Below are 23,586 nucleotides of genomic sequence, written 5' to 3'. Positions count from 1 at the left end.
GCAGCCTTTCACCACTGCTGACCACATCACAGCAACTTCATACTCTAAATTAAACAAATCTTTGTGCAAATTGCTGATTAAAATTCATATTTAAACCACTGAAGCAAATTTCAAGAAATCAGGTTCAAACCCGCTTCCTTAGAACCCAAACTAAACTAAAATATATATCATATTGTTACTAATAATCCATTAAAACCACAAAAATCTTAGTAGGCAACTCTATTAGCAGAATTGTAATACATTTTTAAGAAAAAGATAGGAAATCCAAGATTCCACCTTAATCCAAAGCAGTGAGATGACTGTTTGTCACCATAATCATCGCAGCAGCGCTCCAATGATGGGAAAAACAGCCATAAACGGTAAACAAATAAATGCGGAATTAATCTCTGTTTGTCTAAACTTTCCCAACTTGAATGAACCCCGAGGATGCAAACAAATAGGATGTTCTTAATGCAATTAGAACACACACAATATCACTGCTATGCACCAAGATATTGAGCTAAAACAGTAAGCACACAACAACACAAAGACACCGAAATTTTAGCGTGGAAAACCTATAAACTAGGGAAAAACCACGGGACCATTTTGGCCGCTTAAATCCACTATCATCATCAAAGGAGCAATACAAAGTCTTCTCTAGATAATACTAGAGGCATACAAAATCATCATATCCTTGGAAGTAAGCACATCAAGGTGTATGGAATCAAAATAGAGCCAAGATAAGAAATATATCACCAGAAAATTAGCTACTGTTCAGACCAACGAAACCCGACCTCCAGACCTCAAAAACCGATCTTCACCGTCCAAAATATTGGCCCAGATGCTGTGTAGCTGCTGTCCAAAAATCACGACGATCCAACGGTTCAATCTACGGAAAACGGAACTTTTCTGCTGCTGTGTATTCTCCTCTCTTCACCTCTCTCTTTTCTTTTAATATATGAAGTCTTGGTAAAAAAAACTCTAGCCCTAGACGTTTTTATAATAATATGCTCCCAAAATAGAAAGTCTAAATAAGACTTTAATATGCTCAATGGTTGGGCTTTCCTCATGGGTCAAAAAAAACAAAGAAAGAAAAAAAACCCAACAAATCTCCCCCTTTTTGACTTATGAGGAAGAGTTCGCCATACCGGCGATGGAGCAACATACCTTCAACTTTTCCCTTGCTAGAACCTTTGTCAACATATCGGCACCATTATCATCAGTATGAACTTTATCAAGTTCAAATAGTTTATCTTCAAGTGCATCTCTAATCCAATGATACCTCACATCAATATGCTTGGTTCGTTTGTGAAACATAGAATTTTTAGCAAGGTGAATAGTACTTTGATTATCACAAAGAACCACGTGAGCGCTGCTTGCACAAAGCCAATCTCTTGCATAAATCTTTTGAGCCATAATAGCTCCTTACACGCCCACATACTCAAATTTCGGTGGTGGATAAAACCACACACTTTTGTAGTCTCGATTGCCATGACACAGTTCCCCCTGCAAAAGTCATCAAATATCCAGAAGTGGATTTCATGTTGTCCTTATTTCCTGCCATATCAGAATCAGTATAACCAACAAGTATCGGCTTTCCATTTCCAAATGTTATACCTAATTTGGAAGTACCACGTAGATATCCGAGAATCCACTTCACCTTCCCAATGCTTCTTACCCTGGATTTGACGACTAACGACACCTACCGCATGAGCAATATCAGTCGTGTGCACACCATAGCATACATCAAGCTCCCTACAGTTTGAGGCATAAGGGACTCTATCCATCTCTTCAATCTTCTTCTCGGAAGATGGACAATCTTTATCCTGTCAACTGAAGTTAGTAGTAAGAGGAGAACTAACCTCTTTAGCTTTATCCATGTTGAATCACAAGCACCTTCTCGATGTATTGCTCCTGTGACATGTGTAGCTTTTTCAAAGCTCTATCTCGAGTGATCCGAATGCCAAGAATATGTTTTGCTGGCCCCAAGTCTTTCATAGCAAAAGACTTGCTCAATTGTATCTTCACCGAGTAATTCTTTCCGCATTCTTGCCAACAATTAACATGTCATCAACATATAACAATAAAATGATGAAATCATCATCACCAAACCCTCCTGGAAGAAAACACAATGGTCTAAAGTAGTCTTTCGGTAATTTTGCTCCCCATAACCGACTCAAACTTCTTGTACCACTGTCTTGGTGCTTGCTTCAATCCATAAAGACTCTTTTGAAGTCTACACACATAGCCTTCTTTTCCCTTAACCTGAAAACCTTCAGTTGCTCCATGTAGATTTCTTTATCCAAGTCACCATGAAGAAAAGCTGTTTTGACATCCATCCTGTTCAACCTCAAGATCAAGGCCGCCAAACCAAGAACAACACGAATAGATCCCATCTTCACGACCGGAGAAAAAATCTCATCAAAGTCAATACCCTTTCTCCGACCGAACCCTTTGACCACCAATCTAGCCTTGTACCTAGGTTGTGCGGTGTGCTCTTCGGGCCTTCACTTTGTAGACCCACTTGTTCTTCAAAGCTCTCTTGCCTTTAGGCAACTTCACCAACTCAAAAGTATTATTCTCATGTAAGAAATTCATCTCATCTTGCATGGCTTCAACCTACTCCCTTTTGTGCTCATCTTCCATGGCTCTCGCATAACACTCGTGCTCTCCCCCATCGCTGAGTAAGACATACTCATTAGGCCGAAAAATGAGTGGAAGGATGACGATCTCTTGTAGACCGCCTAAGTAGGACAAATGGTGGCACGTCCGGTACCGGTATCTCCGAATGAAATTCTTCATCCACCTCTGCCCGGAGCATCAATATCATCAAGATCATGTTGTTCATCATTCCGAACATCATCGCCAAGAGGTGGTTCTACATGCCGAGGAGGCACTGGATCCAAATCAAGAATATCATCATTATGTTGAGGAACTGTCTCTTTCTTCTCAACATCTTTCAAGGTCCGATCTTCAACAAACACAACATCTCGGCCGAATAAGTTTCTTGTGGACAGGATCATATAATCCTTAACCAAACTCATCTTGGTCATAACCCAAGAAAATACATGGTTTTGACTTCACATCAAGCTTTGATCTTTCATCTTTAGGAATGTGCACAAAAGCTTTGCATCCAAAGACCCTTAAGTGACCGTAAGAAACATCTTTGCCACTCCAAACCCCGCCAGTACATCAAAAGACAAAGGAACACAAGGAGTTATATTAATAACATGTACCGTCAGATTCAAAGCTTCTCCCGAATGAACTTGGCGTACCTGCATGTGACAACAAACATCCGACACGCTCCATCAAAGTTTTGTTCATCCTACCGCTAATCCGCTCAACTGTGATGTCTTGGGAGGACTCTTTTGATGTCGAATACCATGATCTCTACAATAAGCATCAAATGGGCCAATGTATTCACCTCCATTATCCTGTCCGAATACACTTAAGCTTCTTTCCAAATTGCCTCTCAACCGAGGCATGAAACTGCTTAAACACTTCAAATACTTGATCTTTAGATTTCAAGGTATAAACCCATACCTTTCTGGAGTGATCATCAATGAATGTGACAAAGTAGGAGCAACCACCAAGTGTCCTAGTCTTCATAGGACCACAAACATCAGAGTGTACCAGATCAAGTATACTCTCCTTCCTGGAAGGAGGATGGCTCTTAAAGGAAACCCTGCTCGCTTACCCGCCAAACAGTGAGAACACTTCTTTAGATGAATATCATGCACACCCGTTAACACATTTCTCTTCAACAAAAGAGACATCCCCTTTCACTCATGTGACCAAGTCTCTTATGCCATAAATCACCATGTCGATTCACCACAAAGATTGACCCTATCCTTGAAGATCTTCGGATGTGTCATGTACAACTTTGAGCATCTTTTACCTCTAGCCACGATCAAAGAACCACAAGTGAGTTTCCATATTCCATTACCAAAGTTGTTGATGTAACCATCGTCATCAAGTAGGCCCATGGAGATCAAATTAAGTCTCATATCCGGAACATGTTTTACATTATGTAAAACCAACTCTATCCCAATGTCAAACTTCAAACAAATATCTCCGATGCCTCGCAATCTTTGATAGTCCATTATTACCCATCCTAACATTACCAAAGTTACCTGGAGTATAAGATAAATAAAATCCCTCCGTGATGTTACATGACATGTAGCACCACTATCAACAACCCAGCTCGAATCATCATGTGCAATATTGATCATATCAAGATCGGAACAAATAAGGAACTCATCGGTAGTAATGTTAACTTCAGCATTGCCATTACCATCCTCATCTTTCTTATGGTTCTTTTGATTGCTGAATCGCTCTTCTTCTTCTCCTTTTCAATTGCTGCCCGATTGTGTGCCCTTTTCTACCACAATGATAGCATTCAAAATCAGCAAACTTTCCTTTGGATTTACTTCGATGCTTCCCTTTGTTACCCTGGACCTCTACTCCGACTTCTCCCCCCGCTTTCAGAATTCAAGACATCGGAATGTGAAGAGGAACCTTGTGACTTTCTTCTCATCTCTTCATTTAAAACACCGCCTTTAGCTAATTCCATGGTGATAATACCATCGCAGAGTTGGACAATGATGTCCTAAAAGTTTCCCATGAGTCCCAGAGTAAAGTGCCCAGGAGCCACAAGCCTTCAGATCTCATCTTCAAACTTGATACCCATTCCTGCAAGTTGATTTATGATTCCCCGAAAAGAATTCAAATGATCGTTGACAGGAGTTCCATCATGGTATTTCAAGCTCATCATCCTGTTTTATTAAGAACAATTTATTGTTTCCCGCCTTTCTAGCATACAACTGTTCAAGCTTGTTCCACAAAGTGCGAGCATGAGTCTCTCCGACGATATGGTTCAAAACATTATCATCAACCCATTGACGAATATACCCACAAACTGTCTATGCAAAATATTCCACTCGCATCTGTTTTACTCTCAGTTTATCAAGATTAAACATGTGCAAATAATAATCCTTCACATAAAGTAGGTCTTCCATCTTGCCTTTCCAAATATGATAATTAGAACCATTCAAATTAATCATCCTACTTGTGTTAGCTTCCATCATTCAAACAAGTTTAACCCAATATAGAAGAACCAGCTCCGATACCAATTTGATGGGAAAAACAGTACAAACCAGTAAACAAATAAATGCCGGAATTAATCTCTGTTTGTCTAAACTTTTCCAACTTGAATGAACCCCGAGGATGCAAACAAATAGGATGTTCTTAATGCAATTAGAACACACACAATATCACCGCTATGCACCAAGATATTGAGCTAAAACAGTAAGCACACAACAACACAAAGACACCAAATTTTAGCGTGGAAAACCTATAAACTAGGGAAAAACCACGGGACCATTTTGGCCGCTTAAATCCACTATCATCATCAAAGGAGCAATACAAAGTCTTCTCTAGATAATACTAGAGGCATACAAAATCATCATATCCTTGGAAGTAAGCACATCAAGGTGTATGGAATCAAAATAGAGCCAAGATAAGAAATATATCACCGGAAAATTAGCTACTGTCCAGACCAACGAAACCCGACCTCCGGACCTCAAAACCGATCTCCACCGTCCAAAATATTGGCCCAGATGCTGTGTAGCTGCTGTCCAAAAATCACGACGATCCAACGGTTCACTCTACGGAAAACGGAACTTTTCCGCCGTATTCTCCTCTCTTCACCTCTCTCTTTCTTTTAATATATGAAGTCTTGGTAAAAAAAACCCTAGCCCTAGACGTTTTTATAATAATATGCTCCCAAAATAGAAAGTCTAAATAAGACTTTAATATGCTCAATGGTTGGGCTTTCCTCATGGGTCAAAAAAAAACAAAGAAAGAAAAAAAACCCAACATCCAACTCTTTGAATTGAATTTGATTTCTCCCTGCACTTTTAATGGGGTTTGATATGATCCGGCCCAACTATTTGTTCCTGTTCAACTTATTTTCTTCAGGCTCGATCCCGCCTGAATTTAAAATACCTCAATAGAGCCTGACAAAATAAATAGGTAGCTAAAATATTACTGCATGAAGATGGTCCCTTTAGGCTTCACCAAAATGGGCAAATGCTTAAATTTCATTTGGCCAATGTGAAACCACCGATCATTGCTGCAATATGACAAATAAACATGTGTTAAAGTTACAGAAATAAAATTTAAGAACAGATATATTTGGGCACCATTGAAATCTAATAAACAATAATATGGTAACAGTCCAATTCACAATTCACTTAATTTAACACCTCAAAAGAACAGAAGCCAAAATCTTTCGGAGCCTAGTGTACTGAACTTTTCCAGGTGCAGAAACCAAATTGAATTAGTCGAGTTCTTTTGCTTTTCTGGAAATCGCATGCATTTCAAAACATGAACATGAAGACAAATTAACAAGGTATAAAAAGAAAAAAATAATAATAACAAGGCATGCATCAGATAAACATGAAGATCTGTTCTTTTTGGAACAGAAAAACCAATGAGAATATAAAAAAATAAAATTAAAACGAAAATTAATAATATCAGATTAAAAATACATTACACACAAATATCAATACTGAATACACAATAACCCATTATTGAAAAAGAAATATATGTGTAAGAATCCATCAAACAAAGAAGTTTAAGGGAAAAGAGAAAAAATCACAGAAAAAATTGAAGAGAGAGTTAGAGGAAATCCTCTGTTTTTTTATTTTTTAAATTTAGTTCTTTGTTTTCTTTGTGAAAGCAGAGCTTATACAATTTTACGTTGGTATTTGTAAAAGAGTTGATTAATATTTAAAGCAAAGATCATAAGATTTCAAAAGAAGAAAAAAACAGAGGTCATAAAATTTGACCGTTGCGTTGCTGTTGGGAAATAGCTATTTCTTACCCTAATGTTTATAGTGGAGTAGCAGATTAGCACCTTATATATTTTCTTGTCCAATTAGGCTCAAAGTCTAGCGAAATTGATCATTCAAACCCTTCGCTAACTTGGAAATACACGCGGCTCCCGTCATACATTACACAACAGTAATATTTGAGGCCAAATTCATCGGTAGCCATTTAAACTTTTTATGATTTGTCACTTAGTCATTTAATTTTCCTTTCTTGTCCTTATAGCCACCTTTAACAGCTAATTTTGGAGGACATATCAATAAGCGTACTTGCACATAAATAAAAACAATTAAAAATTAATATTTAGACCAAAATGTTGACGTGGCATATCTTTATTTGCTACTCTATTACTATCTCTCACTCAACCTCGCCACCAGAAAAGACGGCTACGTCATCGAAACTAAAATTATCTTAATTGAAATTGCATTTTTGGTATTCCCTATGGCTTGCCAAACTTCATTTCTTGACCATGTCATACTTTGCTTAATCCCACCCGGCTATTACTATCTATGTTCTCTTCACCACATAGTTACAAATCGTGAATGGAGGATCTTTATATTTGTTTTAAATCTTTGGTAATCCTTTTATTTATGTTTTTTGAATCTTAAATCAAATCCAAAATTTCATCTAAAACAATTTCAATATGAGATAGAATTTTGTAAAAATAAAATAAAAAAGTTCTCAAGAACACAAGTCAAAAGCATGATGATTTTTCTCTCCATCATTAAATTAAAAGTTAAATACATAAATATAAATAGCCCATTGAATTAGTTCCTTCGAATTTAAATTTGATTCAATTAGACCTCTCAATTTTATGAATTCTTATTTTTAACTTCTTCAATCACAAACGTTATATGTATATGTTTTATGCCACCTACAAAACGCGTAAGTTCAAATAAAATAATAATATAATTAAAATATAAAATAATGGCTAAATACATAAATGGCTTGAACTTGTTATTTTTTTTACAATTGGATCTCTCAATTTTACGGATTATTATTTTTAACTCTTTCAATCACGAACATTATGCGCGTCTATTTTATTATCATCTAAATAACGCATAAGTTCAAATAAAATAATAATATATTTAAAATATAAAATAAGTAAACAATATAAAAAGAGAGTAAAATAGTGAGTTTTAGTTCTTCACAAAACTTACCATTTTTTGATCATTTGTTAAACATTTCCTTACCACATCTATTGGTTTAGGCATCAACTATGAGTATAAAAAGAAGTTTTTGATGACAGAAAAGTTGAAGGATTACAACGGCTTATTTTAGTCATTTGAAAAATATTTTTTATTTTATTTAATAAAATTAATAAAAATAATTTTAATGTACAATAAACATTATATTAAAATTAATGGAACAAAATTTTCAAAAGAGGTTAATTCAACATGTTTATTTTCCATTTCTGAAGTGTTTAAATATAACAACTCGTGAAGTTCAAATATCCAATTGAATCAGAGTTGAGTTTAGGGGGCCAATTATAAAAATAGGATAAGTTCAAGGGCTCAAAGTATTTTTCCAATTATAGATAACGTCATTAGTGAAAACTTTTTTATTACTATCGTTAGTGAAGAGGTTAAAAATAATAATATGTAAAGTTGAATTCGGAGGACAAATTGCAAAAATGAAATAAATTCATTGACCATTTATGTATTTAGCCTAAATTAAACTTAAGGAAGTTTCAATCAAATTGCATGTTGAGAACAAATCCAGTTATAAAACTTGCTAATGCAAAGATCCACAATCATGGGATACGATTAATATTCATATGAAGAGGTGGGACTTAAGTTATAAATGGGTTTACTCATATGAATTTGGTTTATTACAAATTCTAAGACATTCTGATTGCCCGTAAATGTCATCTCTAAAGTTCCTTTCACCTTCAACAAGATTTCTTGTTGTGCTTCTTCCTCTATTTGTTTTTAGTCAGATTAGTTTTAAAATAGTAATTATTTAAGAATTTGGATATAATGTTTGTTTGTTTATTTAATTAGAGTTTAATTTTTATATTAATTAGAATTGAGCCACTTAAGTTAAAACTGACTAAAAAAATATCACATTGGTTTTATATTATTTAAATTAAAAATTTAATAAAAAGATTTTTCTATATGAGCGAGTGTCTTACCCGCATTTAATTCAGCTGAATGTGGTTCAAGATTACTAGTTAAGTGGTTGTATGGACCCAAAAAAAGATAGAGTAGCCAAATGACATATCTTAAAAAGTTTGAGCATCAATGTATACATTTGGCCAATATTTGACTTTTTATGCTTATTATTCTCTATCACTATTTCTTTTCTAATCGAGATAAAAGAAGTTACACAAAGGGAAGAAACAAAATTTTAGCTAAGTTATGAGTAACAACATTGAGAGTATAAGGAAAAATTTTAAAAAAATTGAAAGTAACTAATAAATCTTCTACTTTAGAAGCATGATGTCTTGTTAAATTGACATGGAAAAAGTCGAAGCAGCTGAAAAACCTTTGGCAGCCTGAATCACCCTAAAGCATCACCTTCAAGGATGACTTTGAGTCAACATCTCTGAAAAGTGATAGATCATAAATAGTTATACTTATTGTGTTTAATTCCTTATATTTTGATTGGATATTGTGCTAATTGTAAAAATTGTATTTGTTTTGATCTAGATGGTGAAATATCAAGGATTGAGTGAAATTCAGCTTAAAGACATGTTTTAAAGTATCACTTGTCAAAAATCAAGTCTTTTGGAGAAAGAGTGAAAATTTATGCAGAAGGTCATTTTCAACAAGACGTGACCATGCCCTACAATCTTTGAGCTGCTGAAATCTGTTGAAGCGAATTTTAAATTTTTTAAGTTAAATTCATGGTGAGCCCACTTTTATGTTATTTCCTTTATTTTGGAAGTGCTGGATAAAGAAAACTATCTCCTATATTATTTAGAACTTTATTTGTTTAGATTCCTCTTTATTTTAGCTTTTCTTATGAGATTAGAATTATATAGAAAATATGTTTCTTTTTGGATAGGAATTATTTTATTAGAATTTAGGTTTAATTTTCTATATAAGGAGGCTAGTTTTATAAAAGGGGAAAACTTTTATATTTTATTCTTTTCTTTCTCCTGAGGTTTTCTTCTTCTATTCCTTACAACTCTTTTGAATTTTTACTCCACCATGTGTGGCTAAGTTCTTAATTTCTGATTCAAAAGTGAATAAATTTCAATTGTAATTTTATGAGGTTTTGTGATTAATAGAAATTCTTTAATTCAAGTATTCTTTATTTCTTATTTTTATTATTTATGAATTTTTAATATTGATTGAACTGACGATTCAATTTGATATTGATTTTTCTATTGCTATCTTGAGTTTGTGATCCGTAATTGTCATGAATGATTGACATAAGCAGCAAGGAGTTGACTTATGTGTGTGTGTTTGCAGCCTTTCCGAATCACATAGCTTGTATGATAGGTTCTAGGGAAATAAAGGAACAAGATTAATTCAATTGTAGCTATCTCGATTAATTAATGTTGGCTTAGTCATTCTCATTATTCTTAATGCTATTATTGAGTTGATATGGGACGCTATCATACCCAATTAATTAACGATAAGTTTTGATTTAGATGCTGGGTTTGTGTCAATTATATTAGGAGAATTTACACTTGTTGCAACTTTTTCGAATAATTAGACTAAGTACTTGAATTTAAAAATTGATATTTAAGCATATAATCCGAATTACAATTGGATGAAATTTGCACTATTGAATTGGAAGTTTGGTAAGATTGATTTTTATTTGCTTTAATATTCAGCTTTTATTATTTTTTTGTTTATTTATAATTTTAGTTCAATCATTGAAAACCTCCTATTTTTGTTATTTAACTTTAAGAAGCTATTCACATTGGTTCTTTTGCGATTTGACCTGGTTTCACTATTTCTGTAAGTTAGTTTAGAAAAATCAGTAATTTATTTTGAAGGGCTTCGACAACCCGTTCAAAAAGTCCACACCATATTGTCACAAAAGTGTCAAGCTCTAAAGAAGGAAAGGATCGTTCAAATGAGGGTAAAAGCGAGAGCTTTGAACGAAAACAACATCATTTAAGTTACTAGAAACAAAACTGCCATTACCATAATCAAAAGTTTTACAAGTTGCCACATCAAAGTTGCAGTGTGAACGTTCTCTAGTTAAGAGGGAGATTAAAGAGACATCTCAAGATAAGATAAGATTGCAACAAGAGTATCATTATAATGAAAGGAGGCTGAAGCATGGTATCCAGCTTATGAGATATTGAATTAAACAAAAGGTCATTTCTTCATTTCCAAATCCACCAAAGAATAAAAGAGAGAAATTTTATTGACTTATAAGAATAAGACAAATTGAAAATATTCTTAACCAAATCATCCTAGCATGTGAAGAAGATAACATGATGAAGTTGTGATGAAACAAGCCCTAAGGAAGAAATTCTCCAAACTCTTTGAGCAAAAGAACATCGAAAGAAAAGATGCATGGTGTCTTTAATTGAACCATATTAACAACATTTGTAGTCATTGATGCATTAGACCTCCTGATGAAAGAGTATTAGATAAAACTTTCCAAAGAAATACTTTTATCTTGTTAATACATTTTCCAAAGGTACTGCCAACAATGTGATGCAAAACACCTCTTCTTTAGCAGAAATATTAGACCGAAAGGAAGGCTGCCACACACAATATCCTGAACCCATTGAATAAGAAACAAAGCAGTGGAAGTGCCAAATCATAGAGTCTTCTTTGTTTGTTACACTTAAAGGTATTTGCAAAATTTTCTTGATATGATCTAGAAAATATTGAAATAAATATTTCAACCTCTAATTAGTTAGCATGCTTTCCGTCTTAATTAGTAAAGGAGGCCCTAGTACTCATCACATTTTATGAAACTTTTTTCAAGAATAGGCAATAAAAGAAACTAATATGTGAGGAAGTAGTTTGACTTGTGATACCATTTCAAAATGAGTGAGAGAAGATCAATCTTCCAAATTTGACTGATATAATACGTAGATAGCATGATGCTATATATGGAATTTTAGTTACATTTTATGCCCTAAATGTGCACAAATGTCTATCCCAGAAATCAATATGTTTATCTTCACATTTCTCAATTTATAACCAAAATCACCATACAACGCTATTCTACAATTGGAAAATTCTTAAAAATTTCATTTCTTAGTTGTTATATTTTCATTGGTTGGTTCTTTTAATTAGCATTAACAACTCATGATTAAAATTCAACTAATAATAATCAACAACTAATAAATGAAACTACATGTCACCATGCAATTGATTTAGTTTATAGATGATGTGGTAAGTTGAGTCTACCTAAGAGTTTTTCTCTATAATTATAAACTAATGCTTTTGGTCAACTATTTTAAAAACTCCATTTCTAGGCAAATTTGAGATGATTTTTTAAACATGAAAAATAAACATATTTTCTTTTTTATGCTAAAATAAAGAATTTGAAGAGAGAATGGTAGATTGAAGGTTTTTGTATGTTGATAACAATGATAATACAAAGAATATATAGAGTTGTACAAGTCTATATAGGAAAGAAACATAGCTAATTCTTAGCCTACTAAAATGAGATTCTCTTATGTTAGAGGGATTACAACATAAGCTATTTAAAGAAAGTCAACTAAATATTACAACAATATTTCTTAATACTCCCCCTCAAGTTAGAGAGTGAATATCATGAAGTCCCAACTTGTTACGCAATAACATAAACTACTCCTTTCCCAGGGCTTTCGTAAAAATATCTGCTAGTTGGAATCGAGTTGGAACATAGAAAGGACTAATCATTCTAGCTTGCAGTTTTTCTCGAACTATATAACAATCTATTTCAATATGTTTCGTCTGTTCATGAAAAATAGGATTTGCTGCAATGTGCAATGCTGCTTGATTGTCACAAAATAATGGTGTAGGAGATGTTTGTGGAATTCTCAAATCTTATAATATAAATCGTAACCAAGTCAGTTTTAAACATGTATTAGCCATAGCCCGATATTCAACCTCTGCTGATGATCTAGAAATATTTGCTTGTTTTTTTTATTTCCATGAAATGAAAGAGTTGCTGAGAAAAATACAATATCCTATAATTGACCTTCGTGTAGCACGACAACCTCCCCAATCTAAATCACAAAAGGCCTTTAAAGCAAGATTGTTGTTAGAGGGCAATAATAATCCTTGATCTGGTGCACCTTTGATGTATTTAAGTATCCGAATGGCAGCATCCCAATGGAGTTTGCGAGGTTCATACATGAATTGGCTCAATGTTCGAACAGTGTAAACTATATCTGGTCTTGTGACAGTGAGATATATCAATATTCCAATTAATCTTCTGTATTTAGTTGGATCATTTAGCAATTCTCCATATGTAGAACTGAGTTTAAAATTCTGCTCCATTAGAAATTTGTCTGGCGAGCATCTATGAGACCCGAATCTTGCAAAATGTCTAATGCATATTTTCTTTGTGACATGAATATTCCTTTCTTGGATCGTGAAAATTCAATACCCAAAAAATATTTCAAGTCTCCAAGATCTTTAATATGGAAATGTTTGAGAAGAAACTTTTTGAGGCTTTCAATTTCCTGCAAATTATTTCCTGTCAAAAGAATATCGTCGACATAAATAAGAATTGCAGCGAAAGAGGTGCCTTGAGCCTTTGTGAAGAGAGAATAATCAACTTTTGATTGTTGATAACCAGCCTTTTGAACAACATTTGAAAAAATGGAAAAACAATTCCTTGAAAGAGACTTGTTGAGTCGATATACAATGTTCTCCCCCTGTCAACAAAGGTCAGGTGGTGCTTTCATGTATACTACTTCATGTAAATCACCATGAAGAAAAGCATTTTGGACATCTAATTGGTGGGTAAACCATTGTTGAGCAGCAGTGATAGTGAGAAGGCAACGGAGTGTTGTGAGTTTGGCTATAGGTGAAAATGTCTTTTGATAATCGACACCCTCAACCTGAGTGTATCCTTTGGCAACAAGACGAGCTTTGTAATGTTCAATGCTCCTACTAGATTTGTACTTAATTTTGTAGACCCACTTGCAGCCGATTGGTTTTTGTCCAACAGGCAAAGGAACTAGACTCCATGTGTTATTTTTATGTAATGCTTCTAGTTCCACATGCATGGTTTGTCACCAATTTAGATCAAGGATAGCTTCAACATGATTTGGGCTCAATATGCACTGTAATGTTAGCTAAAAAAGTGCAATGGGCAGGAGTATGCGAGAAAATGAGAGAAAATTAGAAATAGGATATCGAGTACCTTTTGTAGAACTTGAGGTTGAGGTAGACTGATTGACTTGAGGAGGCATTACATACTCTTTATGCCATACAAGACGCTGCTTGAAATGAGTAGGTCGTGGTGGAACTATGATAGGATCTGAAGTGTCTAGATGAACTGTATGATAATGTTCTAATTGAGGAGTTACATCTAGTTGGTCAAGATGAGTGGGTATCAGTGTATCTATGTTTGGTGATTCAGTCTCTTGTATTGGAGGAGATAGGTCATTTATGGTAGATGGTTCAATATGTGTATGCTCTTGTATGATGTCAAGAGAGTGATCAAGTGGCATATGAGTTGGAGGAGACAGAGTTGGAGTAAAAGAGAAAGGAAAAGTGGTTTCACAAAATTGAACATCCCGGCTGACAAAGAACTTTTTATTATCTAAATCATAAAGCTTGTAGCCCTTTTGACCAATAGGATATCCAATAAAGATACAACGTTTGGCACGAGAATCAAATTTGTTAGTTGGATGAACAACAGTTACATAACATAGGTAACCAAATATTCTTAAATGATCAAAAGATGGTGGATGTTTATATAATAACTCAAAAGGAGATTTGGCAGATAATAATAATGGTGATGGAAGCTGATTGATAAGATAAACAGCAGTTAAAAACACATTCACCCCAAAAATCAAGTGGCAAGTGTGACTGAAAAAGCAATGCACGAGCAATAGTAAGAATATAGTGATGCTTTCGCTTGATAACTCCATTTTGTTGTGGAGTGTGCATGCAAGTGCGTTGATATTTTATGCCATGTGATTGAAATAGTTTTTCATAGAAATAAATTCATAACCATTATCTACTCTAATGGCCTTAACATGGGCATGAAACTGAGTATAAATGAAACCAATGAAAGATTTTAAAATGTGTTGTGTTTTAGATTTATGTTGTATGAAAAATATCCATGTGCATCTAGTAAAATCATCCACAATGGTGAGAAAAAAATGTGCCCCTGAATGTGTAGGAATTTTATGTGGTGCCCAAATATCACAATATATTAATTCAAAAGTTGCATGAGTTGATATAGAACTTAAAGGAAATGGCAGTCTTGTTTGTTTAGCCATGGGACAAACAACACAATTATTATCATAAGAGAAATTATTTAAAGGTAACAATGAAGAAACCAGTTTGGGACAAGATGGTGATGGATGTCCTAGACGCATATGCCATAGATTTGAAGAGTGAGAAACTTGATGAGATGTAGGTGTCCTTTGCAACAGAGACATATAATATAGACTATTGTATTATTTGCCCGAGCCAATCATCTTCCCCGTATTCAAGTCCTGCAAGATACAAAAAGATGGAAATAAAATGGCACAACAGTATAGAGCATTAGTAATTTTGCTTGCAAACATCAAATTTAAATTAAAATAAAGGACACATAGAACATTGTTTAGAGTTATATCTGAATTGAATGGTACAGTCCCCATTGAAGTTATGGGTGCAAATGATCTAGTTGGTAGATTAACAACAGGCTTGGAGGGATACTTTATTTGTGTAAGATGCATAGGGTCAGAAGTAATGTGATATGTGGCTCCGCTATCCAAAATCCAAGGTTTTGTAAACACATAATTAATTGCAGTATTAGAAAAAGGGAACAAACCTGCAGCGTTTGCATGGACATTGCTATTACCAGAAGCAAGATTTGGAGACATCATGGAAATGGCATGAGCGAACTGTTGAAGTTGTTCTGTGGAGAGACCAAAAAGAGATTTGGAAGAATCCCGTGTATTGGAAAGATTGACATCTGATTGAGAAGAGTCTGTAGCATTTGCAGCTGGAAAGAAATTATTGTGAGGCCCGCGTTGCTACTGTTATGATTGATTTTATCGATTGTTATGTGTTCTTGTGTTGTTGAGGACCCATGTGCCATCTTTATATTTGCAGCGATCCTCTGTATGACCTTTCTTGTCACGAAATTTACAATGGAATTTAAGAGTTCTACAATTCTCAATTGTATGGCCATCTCTATTACAGTGATCACAGTAGTTATTTTTAGAGTTGTTTGAGTTATTTGTTCGACCTTGAACTGCAGCTGCAATGGAAAAAATTTCAATTAATTCTGAGGTCATTTATCTTGGATGACCAGAGAGTATGCTTGACGTGCATTAGGTAATGGTGACATCATCAAGATATTTGTACGAACAATGTTGTAAGCATCATTCAGTCCCATAAGGAATTGCATTAATCGATCTTCCTCTCTCTGATCATTATGTGCTTTCATCTGGTTGCAGGTGGTAAGCTTTTGGTAAGCCTCCAACTCATCCCAAAAGCCTTTAATTTTTATGAAGTATGTTGTAATTGTCATGGAACTCTATGAGAGAGAGGCTAAAGATTTTTAAATTTTATATACTGTAGGTGCATTCTTCTGTGAAAATTGATCTTTGAAATCTTCCCATACTTATTGGGCTGATTTGGCATGAATAACTTCTTTGGCTAGATCAGGTTTAATGGCATAAGTTAGCCATGATAAAATCAAGCTATTGCATTGATTCCATATAGCATATTCTGCAGGTTATCAATTTCTGAGGATGGCTGAACGGATCCATCAATAAAGCCAATTTTATTTTTAGCTGTGAGAGCATGAATCATAGAGTTACTCCATGATGAATAATTCAAGCCATTTAATTTTGTGGGAACAAGTATATGGCCAGGTTGATCAGATGGGTGAATAAAGAATGGGTTTGATGGGTCTATGGTAGAATTCATATTTTTGGTGTTTGGATGGATTTTTGAAGTTCTGATAATGTCTCAGTAGTCATATTGTCTGCTGATAGACTAAAGAATGAATGATTAGGTGTCAGAATATTGCTCTGATACCATGCTAAAATAAAGAATTTGAAGAGAGAATGGTAGATTGAAGGTTTCTGTATGTTGATAACAATGATAATACAAAGAATATATAGAGCTGTACAAGTCTATATAGGAAAGAAACATAGCTAATTCTTAGCCTACTAAACGAGATTCTCCTATGTTAGAGAGATTACAACATAACTTATCTAAGGAAAGTCAACTAAATATTACAGCAATATTTCTTAATATTTTTCTAAAAGATAAGAAAGAGAATTACACTACTTTCTTTTATCATAGTTACAATTTTTTTTCCAATTTTTTTCCATCTCATTTTCTTTTCTAATCCCACCTTATTCAAATATAGCATAAATACAAATGCTATTTACTAAGCCATTTTGAGGCTAACAGCTTTGACAATGTGAAGGTCTTTAAGTCAACTACTCTCACTAAGGAGTCATTTGGTTTGTGGAAAAAAATATTGGGAATATAAATGAGAATGAGTGAATCTCATTGTTGGTGTTTGGCTCCTAAAAAATCACTTTATAATCAAAATGGCATTACCCCCATCAATGAAAATCACCTATACCTCTCTGCTTTCTCTTAAGAAATGAAAAATTCATTTGTATGGGAATCAATTCAAATTAAATATAAATGGTCAAACAACTAAAGCAATAACTTTTCATTCATTTAAATATTATTTTTGTATCATTATTGCATATAATAATTACAAATCAAAAATTAATATTTTTAACTATAATTGAGTATTATTATAGTATTACTATAAATGAATTTGATTCTCATTTCTTACATAACCAAACAATATATAAAATATAATTATTTCCATTCTCATTCTCTTCCTTGAGCTAAACAGACCAAATAGTTTTAGATTTTTATAAAAGAAATTAATTGATAGTTCAATGGATACATTAATTGAATCTCCCGGTGATTAAGTCTTGACTGTAGAAAAACTAATATCTTTTACAATATGTCTACTTTGTTCACTTGCTAGGTTGTTGGGTGTCTTCTAGGGGTGATTAAAAAAATAATTAAATTGATAATTGACTAAAACTGATTAAATCGATTCAAAAAAAAAAATAGTAACTAGATCCATGCACTCGATTTAGATTTTTAATTTTAGAATATTAATAATTAACTGAACCAAAAAAATAAAATACTTAGATTCACATATATTTTAAACACTTTATATTTAAAAATATCATGAATAAATTTATATCTTTAAGTATTTAATATGCTATATAATTATTATTAAAATAGTATTATAATGGTAATATATATTTTAATTTTTATCCAAAAATAAGTAAACAAATGGTCATTCCAATGTGAAAAAATCTACCCAAAATCCTAATTATTTTCCTTCTTTTATAATTTTGAATATCATTTTAAAAACTATTTTGAAATTTACATGAGTCATCTAATTTCAATTGAAGATGTAACACCCCTCATCTTATATTGAAAAGTAACTGTGGGTTTAATATATTTATAAAAGACTAAATGACTTACTACTAACACTTAAGGGTTAACTTTTGGGTCATGTGGAAATGCCCAACCCCATCTATAGTTATTACTTTTGGGTCATGTGGAAATGCCCAACCCATCTCTAGTTATTGGGTTAGTAATTCATCCAGGCTCAAACTTTATAAATGGTATCAGAGCAACATATTAGTCCGAATATGGAACTAAGTGTTGTGTGAAGCTAAGTGCTACATCGTGAAAAATGGTAGAAGCCACCTTTAAAATCTATACGAGCCATTGCTAAAATTCTTGACTTACCTAGTGGGCTACGATTATGTGCTATCGGGTTATGGCTGACTGTAATGAGGATGTTAAAGCTATAAATAGGGGAGAGTAGCCATAGGGATTCTAGCGGTGGCTCCTACTGATTTCTCTTGATGTAACATTTAGTTCCACACAAAACTTAGTTCTATACTTGAACTAGTAGGTCATTGCTCTGATGCCTGGTAAATGAGTTGAAAAATTTGTGATGTTACTATTGGATAGCACAACAACAAGCAATTTATCCTCATAAAAGTTAAAGTGCAACTGTTCAATCAGCCTGGGCGATAGAGTTGCTCTCCTAATACCAAATAGCTTCAACGCCAAATGCACCTATTGGGTACCGACACCTTCCATCTGACCATTTTTCTAGGTACAAGATCTTTATGGATGCTACTTTTAATTCTTTGATAGATACAATAAGGTGAGGGCTCGGTTTGCTTTAGCCTAAATAGTTCCTATGTTGTAGGTGCCATCATATGCCAATTAATTTTACAATTACTATTGAATATATGGAGGCTTTGGTTGTGCAGGAAGGATTGAGGTTGGTTTTGCAGCTCCAAATTCCACATTGTTGTTTGTTGTCAGATAGCCTTGTTGTTGTTAAATTGTTGAATAATTTTTCTACTTTCTTTACTAGTTTGGATGTGCTTATTAGTAATTTTAAAGAACTCCACTCAACTTTATTAGGTCATGTTTCATTTATGCACATCTCTAGGATATCAAATTTTGCAGTGCATGTTGCTGTTGCTATGGCAAGTGATTGTGCTTTGCCATTTGTGTTTTCTGATTATTGCCTAGTGTGGCTGACTTTTATAATCTTCTCCTAGAAAATGATTTGTTCTTTAAATGAGATTATGGTAAGTTATTTCCAAAAAAAAAGAAAATTATATGTAAAGTTTCTGCATAATATAGATGCATTTGAGTAATAGTAATGATAAGATATTCTTTTAGCAATGACCTTTGTGAAGTTTCTTATGTCACGACCCGATCTGTGGGCTCATGACCGGTACTAGAAAATGGGTAGGCGTAAGGCCACTGGATCCCGTAGTAAGCCTAACCACTCACTAACTTAATTAAATCTCATCTAATATCACTGATGTCACAATTTATCTTAACCATTAAATTCTACATATTTAATTCGGTCTTCCAGTAGAATTAGGCAAGACCCGAAACTATACAAAATTACAACTGATGAGTCTATTACTTCTACTACAGAGAATTTAAAATTTTACAAGTCAAACACACCAAATCAAATATATCACTCGATGATGGAGTCGGGTTGCTAGATAAGAGCCGCGGAAAGACTAACAATCACAGATATGAAAAACAGTAAAATTGAGACTGTCAGTCTCGAGAGTGAGTTAAAATCATATATCCAAAAACAGTTACAACCACTTTAATAACACATTTATTTAATTAAAATAAATATTAAGTCATGCAAAAATCAACGTACCATGCTATGCTTAAATAAAAATAACTTTTATATACTACGGGACGGAGTACCTCAGCAAAATCCTATTGTTTATTATATATTAAAATTATTTTATTAATTTTATGAAATAAAATAAAATATCTACACTAAAAAATACTAAAATAAATTGTTGTAATCCTTTAACTTTTCTATCATCAAAATGTTCAGGCAATGCTCATACCAGTAACTATAGCAAGGAAATACTTAACAGACGACAACAAAACTATGAGTTTTGTTTAAAAACTAAAACTTGCCATTTTATTTTTTTATATTATTTACTTATTTTATATTTTAAATATATTATTATTTTGTTCAAATTTATATATTAAAAGAAGGTGTAAAACAAATATATATAAAATATATGATTAAAAAGGTAAAAAGTAACAACTTATAAAATAAAAAGATTGAATTGAATTAAAATTGAATTCGAAAAGCGCAATGCAAATTCAGAACAAATTAGAAAGCCATGTATTTATTTAGCCCACTAACATTTAAAATGTAAGGACAATAGTGCATAATAGTGCAGACTCAATAGGATAATTGTAACTATCTTATATATTTAATACTTAAAAGGAAATTGTTGCAGAGCTGTCAAGATTGCTGATAACGGACGTTTGCATGTCAGTTAAATCAACGGTTTTTTTCTTTTTACTGTTAGGAAAGCGAGAGCTGTGAGATGAGAATCAGTGTGTATAAATACAAGATTCAGGGTATTGCAACATTCTGAGTCTTGAAAAATTAATTAAAATAATCAAGAACCTTCTTTCTCTCGTTTTCTTCTCTGGGTTTTTCTCGTTATCCAAACAGATGCTATGGTTCGCGGAATATATTTTCTCTAGTCTGTTGGACTACAAGTTCACAAGGGTAAAGAAAAAGGAAGAATGGAAGATTCTTTCAAGGGTATGCTCAAAGGCATGATTCAAGAAAATAATCGGAAACAAGAACAACCCATGCAAGATCCCGGCAAGAAACATGATCAAGACTTCAAGAAGATTAACAAGAAGCAACATCATTTTATGGAGTCTCCGCTTCTGCATCAAGATCATTCTTCTTGTAATCCTCACATTTCAAAACATGCAGTGGAAGGGACATATGATGTTTATTCTACTATGAGGCTTATTGGAGAGCATGATAAGAAGAGAGAATTGCATATATTAGTGGATTCTGGGAGTACTAACAATTTCTTGGATTTATCCATAGCCCAGAGCTTGGATTGCTGCAAGCTGACAAGAACCGCTTCTCCTGTGGCAGTATCTGTGGCTAATGGGGAAAAAGTAAGTTGCTCAATGGAGTGCTTAGATTTTGAATGGAATATGGAGAATCAACATTATAAATCAGATTTTTTATGTATGCCTTTGGGTGGATATGAGATGATTTTAGGGATACAATGGTTGGTTACGTTGGGTGATATTTTGTGGAATTTCAGGACTCTTGAGATGAGGTTTCTTCTGGAAGAACGATATCATGTATTACATGGTATTCAGGAAGGAGAGGCTATTACTACAGATTTAGAGCATGAAATTTCAGAGGGAGATTTGGACAAGCTTTCTCTTGACTTTAATTAATTTACATGTGCAGAGTGGTAATCAAATGTGCATATTAATGGTGCTGCATTGTCAGGATTGCTTGGGTGGGCTATAGATAATAAATAACAGATTTTTGTATGTTGACTAAATAGAAGATTCATCAGGTTGTGATATTCTCTGCTTGAATACAACAGTCCCTTCCTCATGCTTGATTCAATCACCAGTTTGACATGCAATTAATTGATAATGTGTAGTTCAGTTTTTGTTCCTTTTTCCATTTTCCAAGATAAACTTTTTTTTCATGGGCTTGGACTCTCCTGTGTAAATGCTTTGCCAAACCTTGCTGTTTCAGTCAAGTAAAAGGTGATCCTAGATTATCACTAAGGCCTAAACCAACATGGACTGATCTCATGTTTTTTGAACAAGTTCTAACACATTTCTACACCAAAGTGAACCCTAATTAACTCTTAGGCTACGTACAGTCAAAATTAATCTTTCTGTTGAGCTTTAAATCCTTTAGCCAAAGCTGAAGGATCCTAAATTGGACATGTGAATCTTGACTAAGAGGCATCCAAATCATAATCAAATTATGTAATTTTTCTGAAAGCATAAAGGAGATCAACAGTAAATTGTTTTATTCAGTTACTCAATCTCAAAATTTTTTTGTTCAATAATATATTGCATAAAGTTTATGCAGTTCAGAGACAGACCACTTAGTTTCTTTCCAACTGAATAAAAGAGAAGTTTAGAAGCAAAATAGAGTACAAATTTTTCAGCTCACTTCCCAGCTCCTGCACATGTCTCTTCGGTGCCTGCATTCTCCTACATCAAATCAGGTGCTTTCTCATCGAACCCCTTGGTGGGTTTTCTTCTGTTATTTAATTGCTGATCATGTTTTGCAAACCGACTGAAAATGCGAAAGAAAATCCAAATCCTACAAGGAAAATAACAGGAAAGAACTAAACCTTTCTCCATAAGGAAAGAAAGTAATTAACTTGAAGCCCCAGCCACGACACGTGAAGATTTTATCTCCTATAAATATATCCAAAAGGGCATTACCAGTTTACACATATTGCAATCCTTCATCTTGTTCTGAGATTAAATAATTCAATGGCTGGACCTGGATTGTATTACTTCTTTCCTACTGATTTTTTCTACCCTCGTCCTCCTAAATCTTCCATTACCATGCCAGACGTTGTTCACATGCAAAGAACCCACAAATTCGGACACGATCAAGAACAGGATGATAGAGAATTGAAGCACAAGAAATCTGCAGTTCAATATAACAATGTTATACCAGAGAAAAACCTTGCTCAACTTTCTGCTTCTTCAACACCCATATCTCCCCTTATCTCCTCCTCTCACTGCATTATCAAGAACCACCACAAGCACCGGCGTGAAAGGTTAAACGACAATGAATACTACTGGGGTTCTAGTCTTTGATCAATCAACTCTTGCTTCTGTGGTCTAGTATCTCTTTACAGTTCGATTTCAGTTAGCTTTAATCTTTGAATGTAGTTAAGATTTTTGTATTTGTATTTTTTTTAATTAAGATTCTGAATGTATATATACGTGAGATTAATCTTTTGGGACCTAATTTCAATTATTAAATCATGAGTCAATAATATTAGGGAACTTTTCAATTATATAGTCAAAGCCATGGAGTCAAATTATGAAGGTGCTAGAAAACAATACTCTTAACAGGAATAGAAGTATCTTAGAAGGAATGGAGCCATGATCCCCCTAAGATTTTCTAAATTAGAAAATTAACTACATATTTTAAGATAATTTATTAAAAATGTTACTTTGAACTCTCCTTTTCTAA

The 23,586-nt window shown here is 33.7% G+C and overlaps 2 long non-coding RNA genes across 2 annotated transcripts; both read right to left on the bottom strand.

The window, feature by feature from the left end:
- Nucleotides 1–189: 189 nt before the first annotated feature.
- Nucleotides 190–6,982, bottom strand: LOC125371360. The gene is made up of 2 exons (XR_007217683.1): nt 5,858–6,982; nt 190–329 (listed from the first exon to the last, which is right to left on the bottom strand). It is a non-coding gene; the product is annotated as an uncharacterized LOC125371360 (long non-coding RNA).
- Nucleotides 445–5,845, bottom strand: LOC125371361. The gene is made up of 2 exons (XR_007217685.1): nt 5,731–5,845; nt 445–958 (listed from the first exon to the last, which is right to left on the bottom strand). It is a non-coding gene; the product is annotated as an uncharacterized LOC125371361 (long non-coding RNA).
- Nucleotides 6,983–23,586: the final 16,604 nt, after the last annotated feature.

This window comes from Ricinus communis, chromosome 10 (genome assembly GCF_019578655.1).
Source record: "Ricinus communis isolate WT05 ecotype wild-type chromosome 10, ASM1957865v1, whole genome shotgun sequence".
Lineage (NCBI taxonomy): Eukaryota > Viridiplantae > Streptophyta > Magnoliopsida > Malpighiales > Euphorbiaceae > Ricinus > Ricinus communis.
The sequence above is the reverse complement of the archived record's forward strand: the minus strand, read 5'-3'. Positions and strand labels throughout refer to the sequence as shown.